The sequence below is a fragment of the Podarcis erhardii genome (assembly GCF_964252035.2).
Source record: "Podarcis erhardii genome assembly, chromosome: 8".
Taxonomy (NCBI): domain Eukaryota; kingdom Metazoa; phylum Chordata; class Lepidosauria; order Squamata; family Lacertidae; genus Podarcis; species Podarcis erhardii.
In genome coordinates, this window is record NC_138499.1 from 58,251,464 (window position 1) to 58,260,353 (window position 8,890).

The 8,890-nt window shown below is 38.9% G+C and overlaps 1 protein-coding gene across 6 annotated transcripts in view; it reads left to right on the forward strand.

Moving 5' to 3' along the window:
• Positions 1 to 8,890, forward strand: part of ATP9B (ATPase phospholipid transporting 9B (putative)) — a 121,716-nt gene that overhangs the window by 59,657 nt on the left and 53,169 nt on the right. The window lies entirely within an intron of this gene.

An 8,890-nucleotide genomic window follows, 5' to 3' on the forward strand; every position in this document is an offset into this window, starting at 1 on the left:
TGTATATCATTATGTGTGTGGTGAAAATTCAGATAGAGGGTGATCTCCAGCTAAGACTTATTCAGTGTAGACTCACTGAAATTAATGGTCTTAATTTCATTGTCTTCAGTGGGTCTGGCATTGAGTGTGACTAACACTGGATTTCATCCAAATGGTATTCAGTTATGGCCTTTATTGAAGTGTTTCTCAAGTTGGAGTGGTCTCTTAAGGGCGACATAGGACATCACGAGTCAATGACTTACTAGCGTAAAATAAACAAGCCTTGCAGGTCTCAGTTAAGATGTGGACCCATTAGAAGTAGTGAGGAGAGGTGTAAGGCCCAAACAGTGGAGAAGAAGCATTGCTGAGGTTATAAGATGCTGTTCAGTTATGATTAGTGTGGTGCTTAATTTTTTTTGAGGTTGGCTTTTGTGTTTGAAAATTGTTGTTTTGGGGAAACATTTCGAGCATCCGTGAAATACACCTGCTCGTAGAGTGAGTTTTCTCAGTTTTCTCATTAGCTCCCTCCCGCCCATTTTTTTGTTTTCAATTGAGAATATTTCTTTCTGAATTCATCTCATTGATGATTACACAGGTTTTGGTATTCTAGATAGTGGTATTTTGTAAATTCTAGGCCTTTGGGGGATAATAAATTATCAGTGCTAAGCCCACGACTAGAATCTAATCCTATTTCAGTCTGGCTTATTGCTTGTGTTTAGCACTGAAACTGACTTGCCTCTCTCTGGTAGACCTACCGGTAAGCGAGTGCAAACTGTTGTTTCCTCCTAGACCTCTTAGCTCTTTAATACCATTAATTTTTCTGATGTCCAAGACCCTACTAATTTTGGTGGTAATAAAAAAAGGATAAAAAGTTAAAGTGGGTGCAGTGCTGGGCTAGGAGGTACAAATTGCCCCTTACTCGATTATCAGATCAGTAACCTTGTTTAGCGCATCTGCTGAAGGGGGTGGGTGGGGCTGTTTTGGTTTGCACATGTGGATTTGTAGGATGGCCACACCCACTGCTGGCATGCAGTCCCAGAGGATTGGCCAAGGATGAATACACCTCTCAGGCCAAAATATGTCATCCATCCCTGTCTGAAAGTCCTAAATGTCTTGGAGCCAGGGTACCAAAAATACCACCTTATCCTGCATCAACCTGCCTGTCGTGTTAAGATCTGCTTTTCAGATTCATTAATTCATTCATTCTTTCATAATTAATTAATTAATTAATTAATTTTGTATCCTGCCTGGTTGGAGGAGGGAAATTACAGTCAAAACTATGCAGATAGCTGCTAATCCCAGGTAATAATCTTTCTAAGGACCATTAAAAAGACATTTCAGCTATCATGAGCTGAAACTTGAGATTGCCTTTTATAAATTGAACCCTTATTTCGTAGGAAGATAGTTATATCAAAAGAAGGAAGGAAGGAAGGGGAACAAAACCCTTGGTCTTACAAAATCAATTGTGACAGGTTGCCATTTTCATGCCATTCATAATAATAAGTTACTTAAGAGTCAGAACATAAAGAAGGAAATGATAATACAAATTGCCTAGGGTAGTTATTGCAATCCCTTGAGTGTATTGATTTGTGTTTCTAATAAAAAGATGCTTTTAAATGTGTCATTGACAAAAAGACAGGTGATATGTGCCATTATGTGAATTAGAGTGCCCTATTATTATTTTAATCTGTGTAACTGCATTTTAAAATAGCACAAAACACAATCAGCACATCTATGATGTGCACAATTATTTTCCCTCTGATGCATTGATGTGAAATTAAAACTTCTTCCAGAAACAATAAATTCTAGGTCAAAAGTAATTCATTTTTCAAGTCTTCTCACACATTGAAGTGGATAAACAATAGGATAATCTATAACCAAAAGGCATTATCTGTTATACCATGCAATTTTATCAATAGCTGACTCTTTGGGATCTGTAAGATTCTGCACTAAATCCTTATTTATAATTGTGCTTTCATAAAAGGAATCTGCACTGTGAAGAGAATAAGGAAGCTAGGGTCGTATGGGTTAAAAAGGGTTGTTGCTTTGTAATTTAACAGCTATTCTAAAAATAATTTTCAAGTGTTGCTACAGAGTGCCATCAAGAAAGGATTAAATGGAACAAACAAACAAGTAAATTAGTAGCACATAGACAAGTTGTGATACAGCTTTTAGGATTATGACAACACACGCCCCGCCTTCATTTACATAATCAGCATACTTTGATATTACATCTGTTAACAATTAAAAGTTGTGTTTCTTCAGCTGAAATGTGAACATAAATAAACTTATAATTTCAGGCAGCAGTAAAGAGGCAAAATGTTAAATGCTGAAAAAACAATCATAATTAGAACAGCTGGGATGCATCATAGTTTTAGGGGAAAAGTTTAAACCAGTTCTTAAAAATGTGTGGTTTTCTCATTCAGCATAGAAAAAAACAGGTAACATCAAGCTTTCACTGGGTATGTATACAGTGGTACCTCGGGTTAAGAACTTCATTCGTTCTGGAGGTCTGTTCTTAACCTGAAACTGTTCTTAACCTGAAGCACCACTTTAGCTAATGGGTCCTCCTGCTGCCGCTGCGCCGCCACTGCATGATTTCTGTTCTCATCCTGAAGCAAAGTTCTTAACTCAAGGTAATATTTTTGGGTTAGCGGAGTCTGTAGCCTGAAGCGTATATAACCTGAAGCATATGTAACCCGAGGTACGACTGTATATAAAATGTATAAAGCGGTATAATTATTTAATTCATTCTCGCTTCATTTCTGCAGTTTCTTATTAGTGTGAAAATTCCACTATCCAGGTAGAAGTCTTTCATTTCTTGTTTTCTTCTTTCACTTTGAAGGGAGAGAAATGATGTCCCCAAATGAGAATGCACAAGTTGTCCCTCTTGTGCTGCTGGGATTGGACTCCCCATCTTCAGGGGGATGAGGCCAGGGATTTGGCATATAACAGGGATGTACATATTAAACAAGAAGCAAGAGGAGCCCATTTGTGCTGCTATCTCTCCAGCCTAAGGAAGTCACATTGGCCTGCTCTGACTTCTGCTCAGAAGCCGTAGTGGATCCATAGGGAGGAATTCAAAGTCACACTACATTAAATATTTTGATCAACACAAGCTATTCAGTTTGCCAGATGGAACTATTCTATTTCTTCCCCTTCAGGGTTCTCTCAACCTCCACGAGGCAGTTTCAAGGGGAAGTCCTTTCACAGGGCTTCTGCTGATGGGATTTTGTTAGGTGAGTCCTACCCATAGTGTCTGTCGGAGACTGTGCCATGCCATCTGAGTCAACGACTCATAAAGTGGGCTGTGCACCTATAATTGAAAGGGCTCCTCTCATGGAAGGTGAAGCTGGGTGCTGCACCTCCTATCTAAGTCTAAAACAGTATTTAGGTTCTGTACTACAGCTCTTTCCTTCCATGCCTCAGTTATGGAGTATTCAGCCTGAGCTCTGCATGGAGCTGTCCAGGATGCTGTAGAGTCTTGCCTGACCTCCATGCAGCTGAAGCCATCATTCAGAAAAATAATTGGTAAAAATGATTGGTAAAACAGAGATTATTGGTGTGCATAGTATCTCTCAGTTACTGTTCAATATAACCAGTATCAAATAACCACTATACGTTACATGCTATATTGAAGATTATGGAATGGATCTAGTTGGTAGCTTACAAATTTTGTTAGGTCCCCACTTAGCAATACCTCTGCAAGCTCTCTGCTCATGCGAGAGCTGCTGATGGTGAGGAGGCAACAGTAGAAAATTGTCTTGTGCATGCGGAATTGGGTGGGGAAGATGTAATTCATGTTTTAATCAGTACCTTAGTAAATTCTGAAAACTCAACGAAGGTATTCATGGGTATCGTTGAAAATGAATGGTTCTGTCTCTCCTGGTAGTTATTATGAGTGAATAGTTTTATCTTAAGGCACAGAGATTTACATCTGAGACTATTGTCAGATGTTTGTTTAGCAGTTTTCATAGAATAATAAAATCATAGAATTGTAGAGTTGAAGGGACCACAAGGGTCATCTAGTCTGTCCCCCTGCATTGTAGGAATCTTTTGCCCAACGTGTGGCTCAAACCCATGACCCTGCTATTATGAGTCTCATGATGCACTGAGCTATCCCAGCTCTGATTTGTTTCATCAAGAAGGAATAGTATATGACATTAGAATCCGTGTTCAGTGGAATTCATTTATCTGTTTTATATTGAAATTATTTCTTTTGGCTTTTTGTTCTTTTGTCTAATTTTGGAGTGATGAGTTGTTTTTCTTATTTTCATTATTATATATTTTATCTTTGTAAGCAGAATTGTGCTTTAGAAGTGCTGATCAAGAGAATAAATGTGGGGAAAGTGAGTTGCAGTTTCCTGTTATAAATTATTAGTAAAGTTTTAGGATCTGTTAATAACCAAATCCAGTAATTAAAAGTTGCCAGTTTAAGTTTGCAGTATAAATTGGAATTGCTTCAGAAAATGGTACCCAAACTGACAACATGTTTGAAGAATTGTTCCATATATGTTCCTTTTCAGCCCTGTTTACCTAGTCCCTCAAACTTATTTCTGGCCTGTTGCATGTGTATGGAAAAAGTTAACTCTAGAAAGCTGTATTTAATAGTTGATTAAGCGTGCAGGATTTACATTCTCCTTATACTTCCTGTAGCTTCCTATAGCTTCCTCAAAGTGTTCATTCTTGAGTCCTATAAGTTTGGAATAAGTAGTATGCACCTATATTTTTCTAAACCCATATAGCCAGTTAACAGGGGCCAGAAACATCTTCTCTTATTATTGTGGTGTGAATTGTGACTGTAGTGAGTTTTTCTGAATCTGTGTCCCCTAATCACAGAGCAGAGCTTATTTAAAATGTCTATGTTATGGTGTGGAAAAATCAAAGAAAAATTTCCATAGCACGTTTCAAGTGTAAAACCATCTAAATAAATAATGATTTCATATATAAGTATGCCGTTGCTCAATTCCGTACTCATACCTGTGTAAACAAGAAGTGTATGGATATCTTATAATTTAGAAAAGGATTTATTTTGTTTTCGTATTTTAATCACCCAGGCAACAATTTTTCTTAACTTTAAGTCAATGCTTCATGATTTATTGCACCAATTATAAAAATTGTTTTGTAGCCTAAGGATGTAGACATTGTCGGGAAAATGCAAGGCAAAGAGGAGAATTTTCTAATGAATCCATTTAATATGCTTTTAATTCAAATGATATGAACATAAGTTTTTGCAAGGTTTCAGTATCAGTCTAAAATGATATATTTGGTTTTAAATTTTAGATTAGTGTAGATATGGCAACATCAGCATTATTATAGGGTGATGGCTGTGTGGGTGAGATCTCATTTGTAGTCTAATCAGCTTATTATGGGGCGTTATTCCAGTCTTTAAAATGGCATTGAATTGTGCTCTTCATAATGCATGAATCAGTAATCAATCCTATTTGGATAGATATTTCTTAAAACTTAGTTCATTGGGTAAGATTGGAATCTGCCACAGCTAAAGGTCATATATAGCTGTTAATTAGCCTAAAGGGAAATTAACTGAATTAACTGAATAAGGTTGCCTCAGTCAAACAATTCTTCAACTGCAAGCCCTGTTTATTTCCCTGTGACATGTGCAGACACAGAGCTTTGATAATTGGGCTGTACGAAATATGTAACCCAATTTTTGTGTTTTGACTAGCATTTAGGCACATTTTTCTTCATGTAAAATGAATGGTTAATTCACATTTCTTGCCTGCTTAAACTTTGCAATAGTAGATCAAGAATATATTTGAGCTGGAAAGGTGTTCCTCAGTTTCGTAGATTACACCACACAAGAGATACTTAAAAAATATTCATTTATGCTTCCTCTTCAACTTTTGTACTTTCTCTTGCATATATTAAATGCTGTCATTTTATAAAGACTACCTTGACGTTCTGTCAGCTCCCGCAGTATACAAGAGCCAGCTAACAATAACATTTTATTTTATGGTTGTGGGCACATGGTGTAGTTGCAGTTTCTGAAGTGATATGTTTTTAAAAGTATAAGTAATGAATAATTTCCATGTCTGTAGGAGCTTTTGTGTGAGCCAGGGATTCCCACACAGTGGGGTTGCTGTTGCCAGCCATTATGTCTCGTTTGCAGACCTAATAAAGCAACATAAAACATAATATTGAGATTCTGCTTTGACAAAAATAATATATGGCTTAACATAGCTATTCTGGGAAGAGTTGTGTAAGCAAAAAATTAAAAAAATAAAAATAAATGTGCTGGAAAGTGAAGATCACTAGCACATGTCTAATTTCAGGAGGAAGAATACCAGTTACTACTTTGTTAAATACCCTACTCCATAAAACTGCAGATCAGACCTCAACAATGTGTGGTACAAGCAGGAGGGCCCCTTCAGATGACCTGAGTAATATTTCTGCATGATGTTCTCTGGGTGTTGGACATCAGTCTCAGCCAGCAAGACCAATGGTTGGAGATTGTTTGTTTGTTTGTTTGTTTATTACATTTCTAGACTGCCCTTCATCCAAGGATCACAGAAACAAAATACAAGTATACACCACACAAAGAAACATAACATAGTAATAAACAAAAACAATACCCTCCCACATAGTTTAAAAGGCCACAGATTGTTTAATTAGCCAAAAGCCTGGAAGAAGAGGAATGTTTTTGCCTGGCACATAAAGATATGAAACAAGGGTGCCAGGCCAACTTTCCAGGGGAGAGAATTCCACAAGCAGGGAGCCACTGCAGAAAAGGCCCATTCTCATGTTGCCACCCTCTGGATGTCTCATGGGGGAGGCACAGAAAGAAGAGCCTCAAGTGATGATCTGAGGGTCTGGATTGGTTCATATTGGGCGAGATGGTCCTTGAGGTATTGCGGTCCTGAGACATTTAAAGCCTAAAAGGTCAAAACCAGCACTTTGAATTAGCCTCAGAAACATAATTGACAGCCAGTGCAGTTGGGCCAGGGTTAGTTGCTGAATTCTGCACCGTCTTCAGAGCCAGCCACATGTAGAAAGTGTTGCAGTAATCTAACCTAGAGGTTACCAGAGCATAGATGACAGCCAGTGGGCTTTCCCTGTCCAGATAGAGGCGCAGCTGGTCCACCAGCCAAAGCTGATGGAAGGCACTCCGCGCCACTGAGACCACCTGAGCCTCAGGTGACAGAAGTGGGTTCAGAAGTACCCCCAAACTGCATACCCACTCTTTCAGAAGGAGTGCTACCACAACCAGAGCAACCTCCCATCCAACCAGTCTGGGAAGCCTCCAATTATCAGGCCCCCAGTCCTAATCAGCTTTGCGAGTAGTAGTTTCAAGAATATTGTTGACTTTTAGTGTTGCAGCTCATCCCTTGGGAACTAATTACCAGCTGAAAATAGCTGTGTCATGATGCTTAGGTACCTACTGAAGATGTTTTTAAGAGAGCATTCCTTGAGTCTCTCATACATACATACATACATACATGTGTGTGTTGTAGGAATTATTTACTTGGTTTTAGAGGTTGTAGAAATGGTTTTAATTCTTTTTAAAATCTGTACTTTTATTTTATCTTCATTTTATCTTGTAAAATAAATAATAATAAACATCTGGAAGGCACCACATTGTTTACTCTTGATCTGCTTTAATTAGAAGAAAAGGAGTTTGCATGCACATGTTAAACCACCTCTGCAAGTTTAAGCTGAAATGAAATATTGTATTTGAAGATGAGTTGCCATGTTGCCCCCTGAAAGCAAAATCCTATAATAATTGTTATAAAAGTATTGCAAAGAATCAATAAGAAGTAAGCTTTATATGTTTAATAGTATAATCATTTGGCTGCCATGAGAGCTATTGTTGCACTGACAGGAAGATGAGAAAGATAATGTGCTACAAAGTATTGCAGCGGTTTAAAATAGTCTTTTAAAATATATTCATTTAAATTCCAGTCACTATCAACCCATTTTCCTATCATTGTCATACTTATTTTGAAAGTAATCCAAAGAAATATCTCATGTCTGAATCTGTAAAATACAACTGATGACTAAAAAACTAGTTTCAGATTGCATATTGTACAGCTAATTTTAGTGACAGAAACTTTATTTAGTAACTTTTAAGTAAAGGATAAATTAATGGTTAAACCTTAAAGAGAAATGCAACACCTTCTTAAAAATAGTTTCTGTGTGTTCTTATAAATCAATTAAACAGGAGGAGACTTTTGGTGAGGGCAAGTACTTTATCAAAGGTCATAATGAGGAGCAGAGCAATCCCCAAGGAGCAATCCATGCTTAATTTTCCTTTCAACAATAGGAGTAAGATACTGGTTTTTTCTGTTTTTTGTTTTCTTTTTCTAACTCCTACTAATGTGGGAAGGGAAAAGATGCCCCAGGTGAGAAATGCAGGGGAGAGGTGACACACCTGGACTGACTGGGCTGACAAAGCCATAGTACCGTATTTTTCGCTCCATAGGACGCACCTTTTCCCTCCTAAAAAAGTAAGGGAAAAAGTCTGTGCGTCTTATGGAGCAAATGTGTGGTCCCTGGAGCCAAATCGCTGCGCTCCTGGGCTGCTCTTTAGGAGTGGGGGGAGGAGCCACGGGGCTCTGCCGGCAGCCTCCGCTTTCCCCTGAAGCCCCGGCAACGTTTGCAAGCAGAGGGAAGGCTGTGCACCTTTGCCCCGCGCGCCTGGGGTGCTTTTGGGGGTGGGGTGGGGAGCCACACTGCTCTGCCTACAGCCTTTGCTTTCCCTTGAAGCCCCGACAAGGTTTGCAAGCAGAGGGAAGGCTGTGCGCCTTTGCCCCGCGCGCCTGGGGTGCTTTTGGGGGTGGGGTGGGGAGCCACACTGCTCTGCCTACAGCCTTTGCTTTCCCTTGAAGCCCCGACAAGGTTTGCAAGCAGAGGAAAGGCTGTGTGCTCCCGGGCTGCTCTTTGGGGGTGGGGG